At 43.8% G+C, this 16,860-nt stretch overlaps 1 protein-coding gene across 8 annotated transcripts in view; it reads right to left on the bottom strand.

Moving 5' to 3' along the window:
- POGZ (pogo transposable element derived with ZNF domain) overlaps nucleotides 1–16,860 on the bottom strand; it is a 520,715-nt gene that overhangs the window by 492,181 nt on the left and 11,674 nt on the right. For all 8 annotated transcript variants that reach the window (XM_086947330.1, XM_086947332.1, XM_086947335.1 and 5 more), the window contains exon 2: nucleotides 8,123–8,241. The gene's annotated coding sequence lies outside the window, so the exon portion shown is untranslated. The remainder of the gene's footprint in view (nucleotides 1–8,122; nucleotides 8,242–16,860) is intronic.

Below are 16,860 nucleotides of genomic sequence, written 5' to 3'. Positions count from 1 at the left end.
ATGCAAATTCACTATTTCAACTGCACTAAGGGGAATTTTCGCGCTGCGCAAACATATGAGCTCCTTTGGAATGCGGAATCCTGCCATCCTGCTTGATTAATGGATTTGCATTTGCACGTGAAAACATTAAACATGCCAGAGGCGCCAGCGGAGCTCATGCCACACAGAGACATCCAGACAGCCTCCTTAAGTGTTGTTTCCTCTGGGAGCAGAGTTATTTTACACATAACTCCTAACATACTATATATTTCTAAAAAAGAGAACCTTTTGTATCTTAAACAGTAATGTGTTTGTGGTAAAATTGGAACGGCACTATGATGGGCGCATCTATGTATTTCCCCCTGTTAGCAATATGTTAGGGCTTTTAGCCAATGTAAGTTTTTTTTTCTCCAAAAAAACTTTATTAATTAGTCACAGGCAACGTCAAGGAGGTTTTGTATTATTTTGCTTAAACGACATGTGTACCTTATTGTAAGTTTACACAGTACACTAGATGATTGTTTCTCTTCCTTCTCTCTTTTTTTTCTGTCACATTAGTGCAAAAGGTATATAACTTTCCATTATGTATCTTGAATGGAGATTAAAATTGCTCTCACATCTTTGGTCTCTTTGTCTCACACTCCACACTTTTAGTTTACACTCGTTATTTTTGTTTCACAATTTTTCTCTGGCACACACATTACCAGCCGTCAGTGCACACTTTCGCCAGGCATACACCACCAGCTGTCAGTACACGCTTCCACCAGGCGGACACACCACCAGCCGTTAGTGCACACTTTCATCAGGCAGACAACCAACGGCAGCTGTTGGTGCACATTTCAACCAACACACTCCTCCAACCGGCAGTGTACACTTTCACCAATCATACACACCACCAACCATTAGTGCACGATTCCAACAGGCACACACACATCACCAGCCATCAATGCACGCTTCCACCAGGCACACACACCACCAGCTATCATCACCAATCAGTGCATACTTCCATCATGCACACACACCACTAGCAGCTAGTGCACGCTTTCACCAGACAGACACACAACGCCAACTGCCATTGCACGTTTTAACAGGCACACTTCTCCAGCCGTCAGTGCACATATTCACCAAACATACACACCACCAGCTATAATTGCATGCTTCCACCAAGCACACACACACCACCAGCCGTCAGTGCACGCTTCCACCAGGTAGACACACCACCAGCCGTTAGTGCACGCTTTCGCTAGGCACCCGCACACCACCAACTGTCAGTGCTCGTTTTAACAGGCACACTCCAGCCGTCAGTGCACGCTTTCACTAGGCAAACACACCAGCTATAATTGCACGCTACCACCAGGCACACACCACCATCCGTCACTGCACCCTTTCACCAGGCATACACACCACCACTTGTCAGTGCATGCTTTCACTAGGCACACACACCACCTGCCATCATCACCAGTCATCAGTGCACACTTCCACCATGCACACACATTACTAGCCGTCAGTGCACGCTTCCACCAGGCAGACACAAACAGCCGTCAGTGCAGGCTTTATAGGCATAAACACACACACCCTTAGCATCAGACATCCACAGGCATCAGACATCCACAGGCATCAGACATCAGACATCAGACATCCACAGGCATCAGACATCAGACATCAGACATCCACAAGCATTACCCGTCAGGCATCCACAAGCATCACCCGTCAGGCATCCACAAGCATCACCCGTCAGGCATCCACAAGCATCACCCGTCAGGCATCCACAAGCATCACCCGTCAGGCATCCACAAGCATCACCCGTCAGGCATCAACAAGCATCACCCGTCAGGCATCAACAAGCATCACCCGTCAGGCATCCACAAGCATCACCCGTCAGGCATCCACAAGCATCGCCCGTCAGGCATCCACAAGCATCGCCCGTCAGGCATCCACAAGCATCGCCCGTCAGGCATCCACAAGCATCGCCCGTCAGGCATCCACAAGCATCGCCCGTCAGGCATCCACAAGCATCCCCCGTCAGGCATCCACAAGCATCCCCCGTCAGGCATCCACAAGCATCCCCCGTCAGGCATCCACAAGCATCCCCCGTCAGGCATCCACAAGCATCCCCCGTCAGGCATCCACAAGCATCCCCCGTCAGGCATCCACAAGCATCCCCCGTCAGGCATCCACAAGCATCCCCCGTCAGGCATCCACAAGCATCCCCCGTCAGGCATCCACAAGCATCCCCCGTCAGGCATCCACAAGCATCCCCCGTCAGGCATCCACAAGCATCCCCGTCAGGCATCCACAAGCATCCCCGTCAGGCATCCACAAGCATCACCCGTCAGGCATCCACAAGCATCACCCGTCAGGCATGCACAAGCATCACCCGTCAGGCATCCACAAGCGTCAGGCACCCACAAGCGTCAGGCACCCACAAATAGTGTGCCTTTTTGAGGGTGTTCATGTTAATTTGCAGCTCCCGAATTGCTTATGCTCGGGCTGCATTTAACATAAAAACTTTCAAAAAGGCACAGAAACTGCTGCGCTCTATGAAGAAAAGGCAGGCAGCAAGCACAACTGCACCATGTGTGCTTTCACAATCACTAATACATATTAGTGACTGTGAAAGCACACTCGTGCAGTTAGGCTTGCTGCCTGTGCGCAGGTTAAAGGGAACAGTGGTCCCGAAAGTGAAAGAGGATCTCTTGTCTTTATGGGGCCATGTGTTCAAACACATGGCCCCATAAAGATAAGAAATCGCTTACTACAGAAGGAAAGCAGGCGAGCCAGTCTAAGTGGGCCGGCACAAAAAGCCAAAGGGAGGCAACATACATAGCTAATTTCCAATGGCTGTCCACCGTTTAGCATAAACGGTGACGCCAGCCAATGGAAATGAGGGGTGGGGCTTCAAGCCCTTTTCTAAAAGTCCTCATCTGCATTAAATCTCGCCGAGCGAGCAGTGCATTTGCGCAGCAATACTAGGCAAGACCTAAAAAAAACAAGCATTTACAATGCAACGGTCTCGCCTTTGCAAAAGTTAGAGCTATTTGCATTGTAAATGACAAACTTTTTATTTATGTGTTGGTTTTGGAAACAGATAAATAAATGGGATTGTCATTTACAATGCCAATAGCTTAATCTCTTGCAAATGCCACACACAGAGCCCCACACACACACAGAGCCCCCCACACACAAACAGTGCCACACACACACAAACAGTGCCACACACACACAAACAGTGCCACACACACACAAACAGTGCCACACACACTCTCACACAGTCTCTCACACACACACCGTCCCTCTCACACACACCGTCCATCTCACACACACCGTCCCTCTCACACACACACCGTCCCTCTCACACACACACACCGTCCCTCTCACACACACACCGTCCCTCTCACACACACACCGTCCCTCTCACACACACCGTCCCTCTCACACACACCGTCCCTCTCACACACACCGTCCCTCTCACACACACCGTCTCTCTCACACACACCGTCTCTCACACACACCGTCTCTCTCACACACACCGTCTCTCTCACACACACTGTATCTCTCAGCATTGCACGCTGAATGTTGCAGGAAGCATGTAGTGCCTGCAGTAGGAGAACCCATTAAAGAAAATAGTACTTACAGACTGAAAAAGACATACAGTGTAACAACCGAATAAAAGGGACAGTCCTCATGAAAGGTTACGTATGAAGACAAGGCGGGACTAACAAGCCTATTAACGAATCAGAAGCAAGCATTTACAAAAAGACACCGATACAAGCTAATGACAAATATTGGCAGAGAGGGGGCGGGGCTTCAAGTCCATACTCCAATACAGCATGGCTCGCAGAGCAGCGCATGTGCTGCCCAGGCTCCACCTAAAAACTCTGGGTAGTCTATTTTCCTGTATTTGTTATATGTCCATGTCCAAGGATCCAAATACTAGTTAAAAGCCTATAGTACCTCTGGCATTTTGCATACCACTCTTACTATTCATAAAGTATTATTTCTCTGCATCGGAAACACCAACCCAGATTGAGGCAGTTCACTGGGATGTATTTGAAGATTAAAGAGTAGCCCACCTCAAGGATCAGACTTGGAATTACTCCGGCTTCCCAACACGCATCCTCTATTAAATTTAAGGCACACGTCACCTCTGCTTAGCAAGTCACAGGAACCAGTTATTGCACACTTTACTAACTGAAAGGTAACCGTTGCATTTAACAAAACTTCTAAATAATCATCATGCTCTCCCTACGTCTCAGTCAAGTACGAGAACACTATAGCCATAAACTGTTCAGCATGCTCCAAGTTTTTGTCCCTACAGTGCACAATAGGAAAAAGATACAGAAAGTGGAAGACACACAATTAACCAACATATTTTTTACACTGTCCTCCATTATAAACTACTAAAAAAGAAAATCATTTTTTTAATCTTTAAACTTAACATGGTAAGAGTTCTCTATCATATCACAAAATATAAACAGCTACCGGTTGAAACCGGTTGAATGCTCCTTAAGCAGGATTGCAGTATCTGGAATAATGAAGCGGAATACTCAAACTCAAGCAGCATTTAAATGTTTGTTTTTTAACTTGGAGATAAGGCATATACAATAAACCTAGTGGGCAACAGAAACATTTACATGCCTGAAGTATGTAGCCCACTCAACCAAAAACAGAATTTGCAATAATAAAAGTTTGACATACTCATAAAGAGCATTTAAACAGGGGTATGGAATTTAATAAAATATCTACTTGTCCATGGGACAGGTTGTCCCATGAATCTATGAGTCCTGTAAAAAAATCCACCTATCCCTAGGGAGTCACGCAGTGCAGCAACCGCTTTATATAAGACCGCTAATATTAGCTCCTCTGATTATTTCAGGACTAATGCTATAGTAGGGTTTTATTTCTAGCAACTCCCTTATTTTGCCACCTTTCCACACAACTCCATACTGGGGCTGGAGATGGTGTTAAGCAATAGTTAAAAGGTTGGAATGCGCTTTTGGGTCTAGGCAAATTTACTAACTTGCATTTTTAGGGGATTTCATTAGCTCTTCTCTAGACTTCCCCCCCATATTGAGAAAGGCTGGAAATGTATTCCTGATAAGGACAGAAGTAAAAGTTCTTCCACTGTTGAGAAAAATGTGGTTGAAGGGTAAGAGAACTTTTAAATGCAGAACAGATTTTTGTATTCGCAAATCTACACATGGATAATTTCTAGGAGTACAATTAACTGGCCTTCATCTGTAAATTATTGTGAATCCATGAAAGTCGAAATCTGCACTACTGCAAATACATATGTCATGGGTGCACTTTTTTTGACTTAATTTAAGAATTGAGCTCCTAATTATACCTGGAGTTAACCAAGACCTTTTGTTTTTATTAAAATGCTGTACAGCATTCTATTTTTTTTTTTAAAGAGCATATCGGCACACAAAGTAGTTTTGTTCAATGCCAGGGACTACTGTGGCAATGTGTGCTTTTTGAGTCCAAAATTTATTATTGCTTTTTGCCAAGGTTTGTGATAATGGTGAGGACCTGGCAGCTCCCACAACAATAAAAGTTTTACAAAAACAATGTTAAAAAAGACACACATTGACAAACCATAAGGCTGACCACCAGTGTCTGGCCGATTGGCTTTGCCACTGATTGTTTATGTTCATGTTTTCCACAATCATCTTGAAACTGGTTGCACCGATTTTCCATTTTGAATATATTTTGGGTATACCAGCACTCAACATATTTTACTAGACGGTGCTTCAAAGAAATGGTACCTAAAATGTCACAGCAGTTTAGCAAAAAAAATGATTTCCTAGTAGCATTTGTGTGTGAACATTTTATTTTGAAGGCAAAGGCTCGTCAATCTTGCTTTCAAGCTTCTGCAAATACTTAGATCTAATCAGAGAGCTTTCTGGGAGCATTATACATCAGCATTAACACATGGATAAAATATTACCTTAACTGCAGACATTGTCCTTTCTGGATCCATAATGTGATACTGTAAACTGGCAGCTAAAGGGTTTGTGCTGCTGGGCCTATTTGTCCCAAGGACAAAATTAACGTGAAAACTTGTCCTTGACACCAAACAATATGTCCTGGGAGTAGGGCAATAGGAATTTCACCAAAAGCATTTAAAGCAATTACAACTATCAATGAATTGTAAAAGTAGTTAGCTCAGCAGTATGGCGCCCAGCACAAGAAGGTCCGTAGGGCAGTTAGCACTCTAGCTTTGCTGAACTCTATGTAGACAGGTCGGCTCAGCAATTCGCTGCTGCATTTATTTATTAACAACGGGCAGGAGACAAGGGCGAGGCCAGCAGGGAGGGAATTAGAGTCATGGAGATCACAAGATTCCAGTGACTTTCTACAGCGCCGAGCTGAGGGCGATAAAGCAAATTCATTTTTGTGAAGAGTTACTTCTCATTCTCGAATGTGTGAGAGAGATGACTGGACAGGGACATGACGCTTAAGATAACCAGTGGTGCGCGCGCACCACAGAGGAGCGGGGGGGGGATGGAGCACAGCAGCAAGGCGAACGCGCGCTGCTGCGCGTGCTAGACACGGACGGGAATGGGCGTTGCAAAGGCGGGACATGCGCCCGTCTTTGCCCAACCCCGTGCAGTTTAAAAAAAAACGCTAAAGCCAATGGCGGGCGGCGAAAGCCTGCTCACACGCACAAGTGTGTGAGCAGCTTTCAGAACCCCCCTACAAGAGGTCTTGCGATGCGCGAGCATTGCTGCGCACTGCAACGCTAGGCGCGTGACCTAAAAATAGACAAACAGGTGCACCAGGAAAGGGACTCGAATGACAGGGACATGAATTAAAATCTGGAGTGAGATTACATTTCAAATAATAGATTCTGTTTGGTACTTGTAAGAAAGATAAAGGGCCTCATAACTTATCTGATAAGTAGTTTAACATAACAGTCTTCCATTAAAATATCACTTACTATGTCATTTTTACCTACAAAGCTTCATGCATTGTGAATATCACTGAATTACCTGACTTCAGAATAAGGAAGACATTTTAAAGACAAAGGAGAGGTGTCTGAGTATATGGAACAAACATACCTTCCATTCAAAAAGGTGCTCTAAAGGAGTTTTGAAGGTATTTCAAAGAAGTGGTATTAAAATGTTCCCCATGGCCTTGACATTTACCACAAACTAATCCCTGGTGTGGGGTACCATTTACTTTTGAATTACAGATCTAAACACTAATTGCGGTTCATGATCTAACAATGTGTTACCCTATAAAACAAGTATAATACACAAAACTGTAAAACAGAATCCAAAACACAGAGAAGGCAAATTCTGGGGACGCACTTTGGCACGGTCATAGACAGCGACACATCACGTGTTAGCTACTGCCTTCAGATACAGTCTCCATTCCCACCACATATTGGTGCCACATTCAGAACAAACTAGCATGACATGTATGAAGTTATATTTCTAGTCACATAGAATTATCTGCTTTTGTTTAGCAATTTAGCAACTTGCAAAGATGTTATACCTTCCCAGAACTACAACGTCTTCAACAGCAACCCACAATCAATTAGTAAGAAACAAATTTGACCTGTGCATACAATTTTTAAGCACAACAGAAGATAGGACTAGTAAGTTAAAAACCTAATCAATGTTTATTGCTCATATAAAGCAGTAGTCTTTTTGGCAACTTTCCCATCACTCCCTTCACAAAACTTTGAAGATGTATCAATGTCCAATATAAGCAAATTGTAAAGGTTTGCAATTAAAAGATTATCCTACATCATCATGTATAGATGAAGACACATCGTAGACAATGTCTTATTCCAAATTTATTAAGCTACAAATGCTATTTCATATTCATGCATCAACAGCATTGCTTATCTGCCATCAAACTGACCACATTTATTGCTTTAGCCCATTTAGAAAATGAAATAAAAGCACACTTCTGGCGAGGACATATGACCAAACACATTGGATATGTATTAAACCCCACTACCATAAAGAATGTGGTTAGTTCTTATCAATGGCTATTCACTAAAAGAAATAAAGTTACTTTACGTTTAATTTTGGAAATTCAAGTGCCACATTTTTGTTCACAAACAACTAGCATAATGTTCTAAATCCACAACTAAAGTAGGGCAAAAAAGTTAACTCTTCATACTTACATGGAGTGTGTTCTATACCAGTTTATTACAATAAACACGGTCTATGTATCCTCCCCGGTAAGTCTGCAATATTTCTCCTCTTTGAATTCAGCACATGTTTCCATTAATTCTTGGGCCTCCTGTCGAATTTGTGAAATAAATTAATATGAAAATGTCATGCTAATAAATTTGTTTGTCAATCATACATGCAGGATTAACCAAAAAGGTTACGTTCACAAATAAAATTTTATAAAAACAGAAACTGAACAACTTCCCCAGCACATGTTGTAACTTTTTTTTAATATAAACAAATCACTTTGTAGCTTTTACCACCTTTATTGCAAAATGGTCTACCCCATTCATTAAAAATGCCCAGAAAGCAGTTCTGGAAATGTTCAAGACGGGAAATAATTCTTAGTTGCGAACACTGTCAAAAGCCAGAACTTTGTGTTTCAACTCCCAACTTCACTTCTTTTAGGACATTAATAAGAAAAACAAAACTTGTTGCAGGCTTAGTAGAACATCCAAAATTAACAATTTCGGATGGAGAATGAGGTTTCCTAAGTAGTTAAAACTAACATTTCAGAAAAAATAGAAACATTTTAAACCTATGCTCGATAAACTTCTCCAGGAATCTTACAATTGGCCCAAATATAATTACCAATCACAACTGTAGCTAATGATTTTATTTTCCTGAACTTCACTGTAGTCCTTCATATCATAATCAAGGTGCTAAAAAAAAGGCCCAATAACGTTTCTGCAGAAATCCTATTCCTCGTCGGAGAAAAAAGGTCTAGTGGCAAATAACCAAAATGTTTGATTAGACCACACTTCAAACAGTACAAAACCTAGCAACTGGTTATAAATTTAGTTAATTTATTATTGTCTTCAACTTTGTGAAAACTTACAGCTTTAAATACTCTTTGTTCGGCCAACCCATTTCGTCCTACACAAATTACGACTTCTTCAGGGCACGGCAAATTAACATGCCATACTTTATTCTGCACAATATGCTGTGCTATGACTCACTGAAATAAAAGGTTTCAGGATATTATTAAAAAGGGAGCAGAAAGTTTATGTCTCAAACAATGACCTTCAGAGGATGCTACTCTTCAGTAGCTGAAAAAAGATCTTAAATAACGCAACAGGATTGGGTTTGCGTTGGTAGATCTGAAAGTTTCTGTGTGGAGTAGGCAGATACCATTTCAGGTAAGTAATCACGGTTTTCTTGTGCAGTGCTAAAAGACAAATTTGCTACTATAAAAACTTGCAGCTCTCTTTAAGGTATCAGGATAGCCAAACAGCACATTAAAAACACAACTACGTAAAATGTGACTCCATCAACTAATCATAATTTTATGGAGCTGGATTAAATAAACTTGTCTGAAAGATCCCCGGAAAAACAAGATGCAAATGTAATAAGTGACAAGGATTGAGCCAAGTGCATTGCGTCTGATTAAATAGGGTACACTGACCCTTAATGGTAACAGATTACAGATAAATACTGACAATACGAAGTCAGAAGTCAAGCATTTTGAAATAGTTAAAGAAATTAAATATTTCAATGTATCCGGGACTGAAGGATGATACAGTTTTATAGTATTGTGGCCCCTTCGTGGCAGGCAAGATTCCCATGTAGCCACTTTTATTGGATTCTCAAGACAGGCTGGTTAGGTCTCACCCTGGCGAAAGCGCGCTCTCGCCGCGAGAACTAGAGCGGTTGGCTCAGCCGACAACGATTGGAGACAAAAGCTGGCCACGTGCGCAGCATTATCAATGGCAGAGGCAGATTCAGACGCGCGCCTTCTGATTGGGTCTCGCGCGAAAGCTTGTAACGTAGACAGCTCCCGACGCGTGGCTGCTAAGTTTCGGTTTCGCTACTCAAGTGCATGTTGAAAACAGTTGTTTTTTCAATATATACAGCAGACTTTACAACTCTCGCATTGCCACTGTGTGCCAGACGATGTCGGCTCATCACACACCGTCACCGTTTATTTTATTTAATGCGATTTTATATAGCGCGAACATTACCCGAAGGTGTCAGAGCGCTTTACAAAAGAGACAGTTGCCTTACATAACGACTTTGAATTACATGAACCAGTGACACGGAGTCCGCCATACTGGGCACAGTGGGGCATGTCGGAAAACGTTGTGAGCCCCAGAAAAGGTTTGCTTTTCTTTGTTTAAAAAATAGTCCTTCAAGGAACGGGAACAGAGCTGATGTAGCTTCCGGCGCCATCTAGTGGTATTATTCATATTAGCTGGTTCGCAAATTATAATATACAGCATGTTTGCTTTAGAATATCTAAATAAAAGTTGCAGCATGAGCAGCGGGGCCTAGCAAATTACCCACTCTTGTGATGGGCATACGCAGGAAGAGCAGAAACATAAAGTCCTGGATAGAGACTACAGGGGTTGCAGGTCCTAGTGCGCACACAGAAGGGGTCATGTAAAGCGCTCCAATACCTTCCGGTTGAGTTTGCGCTTTATAAAACCCCCCAAAAAACAAAAAAAAATTCAATGCAACCGGTCTCGCATGTTTATGCCTGGTAGCCTCGTTCTCACAATGCCATATGTCCCCTTCCCGTTTTGTATCAATTGGTGATTTTGACAGTACTTCCCCGGTTTGTTTTTTGCACCCTCCTTTCAGAAAGGTCCTTCGCCAAATGGTTTAACTTTTATTTGGTGTTAAACTCAGAGATTGAACTTCTTAAAATTATGTAGGGCCTGCATAAGGAGGACGTGTGCTTATTTCCCTGAGCTCCTGCTACATTTGCAAGCACATTTTGACCTAGACCCTGGCGATCCTTTCAGGATCAGGACATGTAGCTCCAAGGACCCTTTATGTGAGCTTAGTGTCCTGGTCCGACCTGGACAGACACATGTTTTCATATGTGCAACTATAAAATGACCCATGTAAATGGAAACACACACAGACTGGCTCTTGCTCGACTGTACTGTTGAGTATAACCGCTCTGCTCCCAGTCTGTCACGTACACTGTCTGCAGTCTTGTTTCATACCTGGCAGTCTCTTTCCATTTCTGCCGATTCATTTCTGCTGATCCATTTCTGCTGATCCAGGCTAGACAACCTATGCACTCCAATTATTATGTATCACCACCAGCACAACATATCTTAAGTGCGCCTGGAAGAACTATGAAGCCTACCAATGAAGCTTTTCAGAGGTTTGCCGCCCGCTGGAGAACTCCAAAGAGTCCTGTTCCCCTCAAATGAGTGCTGCTGGGGCCTGCCAGCCCCACCAGCACAAGTTAACTACTATGCTCTTGAATATAAACCTCACATCTTCCTTCCCCCCCACTGCTGCCACACTTTAGCAGTGACCTAAGCATCCCCCCTGTGGTTGGCACAGTGATCCAAAGAGCCTTATTCCCCCTTGGATAACTGAGAAGGTCCATCCTTAAAAGAGATCCACGATGCAGCAGGGGAGAGCATTTTCAATGTCAAATGTAAATGTCTTTGGCAATAGCCCCTAGGATTACCCTCTGACCAGCGAGATTCTACTACAGGCACGCTTGGACTCCTGGTGCTGTACGCATCTCTGTGCCTCCCTATGCCCTCCAGTGTCCACCCTTACACCCCTATGTCCTCACCTCTATGTGCACAAATCTGTCCCTCCTGCTGCACCTCTTAGCCTCGCTTGTTTGCACTCCTCTCTGCCTCCCGCTCTGTGCACCTCTGCGCCTTCCTATGCATTCCTCTGTGCACCTGTACACTCCGTCTTTTTCGTGCTGTGCGCATCCATGTGCCTCCCCATACCCGCTTGCACCGCTCAGCTTCTCTTGTGTGCATCCCTCTGCCTCCCTCTGCCCCGCGTTTATGCGTACCTCTGCGCTTCCATTGTTTCATGTGTGCACGTCTCTGCTTCCTTGTGTGTGCACACCTCTATCCCTTCTCTCTTTGGGCATGCTTCTGTCATAAGAACGGACGTGGTACAGGTAGGCTGTTTTTTTATTCATTAGTTTTCACTTTTATGTAGCGCAAACTTTACCCGCAGGTATCAGAGCGCTTTAAATCAGCATGCTTATAACAAGCAAGACTAGCACTCTATATTGCTGCCAACTTAGCTTAGCATAAGCAACAGCTAACCACTCACAATGTTTATATACCAATTGCAAATTAAAATAAGCATTTACAATGCAATAGGTCTAGCAGCATTAAAGTTGGAGTTACTGGCATTGTAAATGACAATGCTTTGCATAAAAAAATTTTACTTTGTAATTGGTATATAAGCATTGTTTGTGAATGGTTAGTTGTTGCTTATGCTAAGCAAAGTTGGCAGTAATATAGACTGCTAGTCTTGCTTATTATAAGCATGCTGATTTAAAGCGCACTGTCCTCCTCTCTCTCCTAGCACAGCTCCATTTGGGAAGGGAATCCCAAGAAAGCCATCTCCATTAGGTGCCCCCCACCTTCTGCGAGTCTTGAGCAGCCCAGGGGAAAGCTGGTAAGGGCAGGCGGCTTTTGCTCTGAAATTTCACATTTGAATCTGTGCTTGGTGTGCAGCCCTGTATTTCTTCCTTTTTGTCCAAACTGTACTAAAGTGACAAAATACAGTTTTTTTCCTGCCAAAAAAGGGAAAGCATTTACAATGCAATAGGTCTTGCATTACTAAAAGTTTGAGCTATTGGCGTTGCAAATAATAATGAAACGCCAATAGCTCAAATATCGTGCAACACCATCTGTGAAAGTTTATCACCATGAACATGCACTCACCTTAAATGTGCAGCTCCGTCTGTGACAAGTCTATCCCATGAATGTGCACCCCATTTCTGAATGTCTAACATGTTAACTGCGTCTGTGAAAGACTAACAATAACAAGTTGCACAGCATCCACCACGGGTGACTAAAGTTAAACACAAAAAAGCATTTGATGCCCACACCACGCATGCGTACCTAGAAAATGTTAAAGGCGCTTTTTCTTTTTACCTTCTAATCAGAGTTGAATGTGTAATTAAAAAGAAAAACGAGCAAAAGCATGTCTTTAAGACACAGGGAGCGGAAGCATCATTATGGAAGGTGGTGGGAACATCAGACCAACATGGGAGACATTACTGGACAAACGGCAAAGTAACACGGGGGCTTGAGGGAAGAGGACGAGAAACATTCAAATTGTACATATTGGGGGTTAAAAGCGCGTTACTGTTAAGCCGATGTTAAGAAAAAACTTCCCAATGCAAAATAAAACCAGCCATAACCACATTACAGAATGCCTCATTTTCCTTCTCCTGTGGCACTATCCCGAGACTTTGGGTCTGTTTTTTGTTCCGTCTCTCACATGTAAAAACAAGGCTTAAGAAAAACAATCCATTTACACTAGCCAAAGAAGAAACTAGCAATCTGCAGGAACCAGCCACAAACCTGAAAACTCGTCTTTTCCCTGCCGATTAGTACCTGGTTAAAAGGGCAGTGTGGACTGACAAGGGGCTGCAGGCTGCTGCGCGAGAGAGAGTGAACCCGATTGAAGGTATTTTTTAAATCATGTTCTGCCTCGTCATGCCGTCTTTAACGCCTGGCATCTATAAAACGCCCAAGACCAGTCCACCCTACGATCACGGCCACCCACTTGTGCGCTGCGATGCTGCAAGTGTCAGGACAGGCGGCTCAGGAGCAGAACAGCAAAGAAAGCCCTGATAGTGGATCGATGCTGCGGAGTCAATGAACGGCAATAAGAAGAGGTTAGCACCGATGAGCTGGCGCGCAGCGTCCCAGAGCATGGAAACCACAACAAACAAGCATTGCAAGCAGCCGCAGCAGTTTAAATGGCAGCACTGGTAGAGGTCCGGGTGACTGTTAAAATGCGCTCTGGAGCGAGAAGTGTGAATATTTGGCACAACGCCTTCTTACCATAGTATGTGTTTTCCATGAAGCCCCCCACGCCTGCACACAGCTTCACCAATAAGGCGGGATTCAGTGTCGGGAACCGCTCCCTGGCGCCCCGGTACCCGGCTTGCATCTAGTATTTTGCAGGGGCTACTGAAGTGCACCTGAAGTGGGCAGAGCGCTGCTTCCCCGCAGGCAGAGTGCCATCCGAGTGAGGGGCCGGCCTCTTGTGTCCTTACAGGCAGGCAGGCGTCAGCAGACAAAGGCCTCCCTCCATCAGGAAGTCAGCCGGTACACGATGACGAGCCCTCGAGCTGCCAGATCGGTAGCGCCTGCCGGCAGAGCCGCACTCACCGGGGGGGGGGAGGAGCGCTGCAGAGGGGAGGCTTCCGGGGTAGAGAGTGAGCCTAGAGGGGGACACAAGTCCTCTGGCAAGGAGGCCACGCGCAGTCTCATCTGTGACTATGGGAGGTGCGAGAACGTCCCTCAGCGCGCGAAACTGAAAGAGCTGTGAGAGCGAGACGACGTGAGCCTGCTCAATAGAGCGCACGTTCACGTGCGCGTGGCCCGCTCAATTCAGAGCGCGCGGCCAGCTCCAGTCTCCTTTCCTGGAAAGAAGACTCGCTCACAATAGGGTCCCTGGCGAGACCGCGCTTCGCGCAGCTAACGCCTACGAGACCTTTAAAAAAAATGTATGCAAAGCATTGTCATTTACAATGCCAGTAACTCATTTTAATGCTGCGAGACCTATTGCATTGCAAGTGCTAGTTATTTAGGTGGATAGATGGTAGAATTTTCCCAACACATTAAAAAAGCCCCCAAACATGATCCAATGATTTTGTCTAAGGTACAGTCGACCATCCCACCATCATATGCACGCTGAAATCTCAAATAGGGTTCACCATCAGTGTCACTTGTTCTCCTACCTTTTCAGATGACACCCCTTTGTACACATGGCCACTTCCAGGCGCTGAAAATTCCTACCACCAGTCGAGTCTCCCAGGGCTCTCTATAATGTCTCCTGTCAACTTCAACCTTTACATGAAGCCTCTATGTGCCCTACCTACAGATAACAGCATCAAGATTCACCAATATGCTGATTATACACTCCTCTATTTGAAAGATTTCTCTTCAGACATCCAAACCCTCAAACACTGCTTGCATCTCATCCAGACCTCAAGGTCTAGCACCTACCAGAAGTTCAACTCAACCAGGACAGAATTCATGTTAATTGACAAGAACAAGAAATGGTACAAACCTTGCATAATGACATAAACCTAGATAAGTGTCGAACCCAAAGTCACTTGGATTCACCTTGGACACCAATCTCACCCTTAAGAAGAATACAACCAAACACAGATGGCCTGTTATCCGGTATCTCTAAAGCAGAGGTCTCCAACCTTTTCTGTACTGAGAATTATTTATGTTCAATTAAATGCATTGAGACCAACTAAAATTATTAGAGTTGTATAATCTCAATTTCTCGTATGTATATTAAGTTAACCATGCAAAAGCGTTCTAATTTAATAAGCTGGGCTGCACACAGGTGAGCTACTAAGAGGTACCTGGGGCGCTTCACGAGCAACTGGTTGGAGACCCCAGCTCTAAAGATAGTTAAACCATTTCTTCTGGAAAGTAACTTCTGAACTGCTTCAGGCCCTCATACTTTTGCATCTGGATGGAGAAAATAACCTACGCCACAGCCTGGGCCTGAAGAAATATTATCACATCACCCCCATCTGATGGAACTTCACTGGCTTCCCTTGCCAACCCGCACCATCTTTCAAACCAGATGCATAAGTTACAAAGCTATCACAGCCAGCACAACTGCTTATCTCGCAGACAAGCTCACCATCTCTGGTAAATATCAACACACTCTGAGCCAGATCACCTTCGGACTGCAGACTATGAAGCAATACAAATATATATTTTTTTAAATAAAATAAAAGCATAGCAGCCTTTTCCCCCATCTACAGACCAAGAATCTGGAACAACATTACTACACTGCTTCAGTATACGAAAGCGCTGAAGCCGCATCTCTTTAAAAAAACGTGCATCACAATGCATTATCCGTGTGCAGCCCTGCTTCATCTCCTTGTCTTTGACCTTGTATGTTCTGCAGCATTTTGGCTAGGTTGTACTATAGAAATGTCATATACATACATATCATCTGGTAGCAGTTAGCCAACATGTTCCACCTAGGTTGGCACCAAGCGCCAAGATGCTCCTTGGAGTGATAGCTGCGCTATACAAATGTATTTTCCATTCCATTCATCCTCCAGCAAAACATCTGCCTGGCCAATAGTAAAAGAATTGATCAGTCCTATTATAATGAGATAATACAACCATGACAGCTAGGTTTCAGGGAGTATCACTTTGTGAAACACAATGCATTGGCATTGCCCTTCTCAGCAAGCTGAGCTGCCACTTGAGCGGCACTGCCATTAAATAGTGCATTTACAGATTTTGTACATCCTTCAAAAGTTTCACATACAATGATGTGATCTAATTTGCCATCAATCGGTGCACCAAACAACCTAGTACAGGACCTCTCACAATTACAACACCTGAGCAACAACTAATTCGGATACTGGATGAAAGAATGACATAATAAACTGCTTTGCTGGTGTAAGACTAGAATGTGCTATAGCTTTCGATTTAACTAATTTGATTTAAATAAGGTTTCATTTATTTCTGTATTTAACCCCTACTATCACAAACCATCTAGTACTAGGTTCTACCAAAATCCATATATTGGTATACCAGATCACATGGAAACGTATGACCTAGCACAATACACAAAGATAAATCATCAGTAAATTATTCTAGTTATGAGTCAATTATAAACCTGGCCATGCCAAATATACTTGTTTTTCCACAGAATAAAAAAAAGACTACAAGGTCAGCTGCATGCTTTG

This window comes from Lissotriton vulgaris, chromosome 12, assembly GCF_964263255.1.
Source record: "Lissotriton vulgaris chromosome 12, aLisVul1.2, whole genome shotgun sequence".
NCBI lineage: Eukaryota > Metazoa > Chordata > Amphibia > Caudata > Salamandridae > Lissotriton > Lissotriton vulgaris.
Note: the sequence above shows the minus strand (reverse complement) of the source record. Positions and strands in the feature narration are given on the sequence as shown.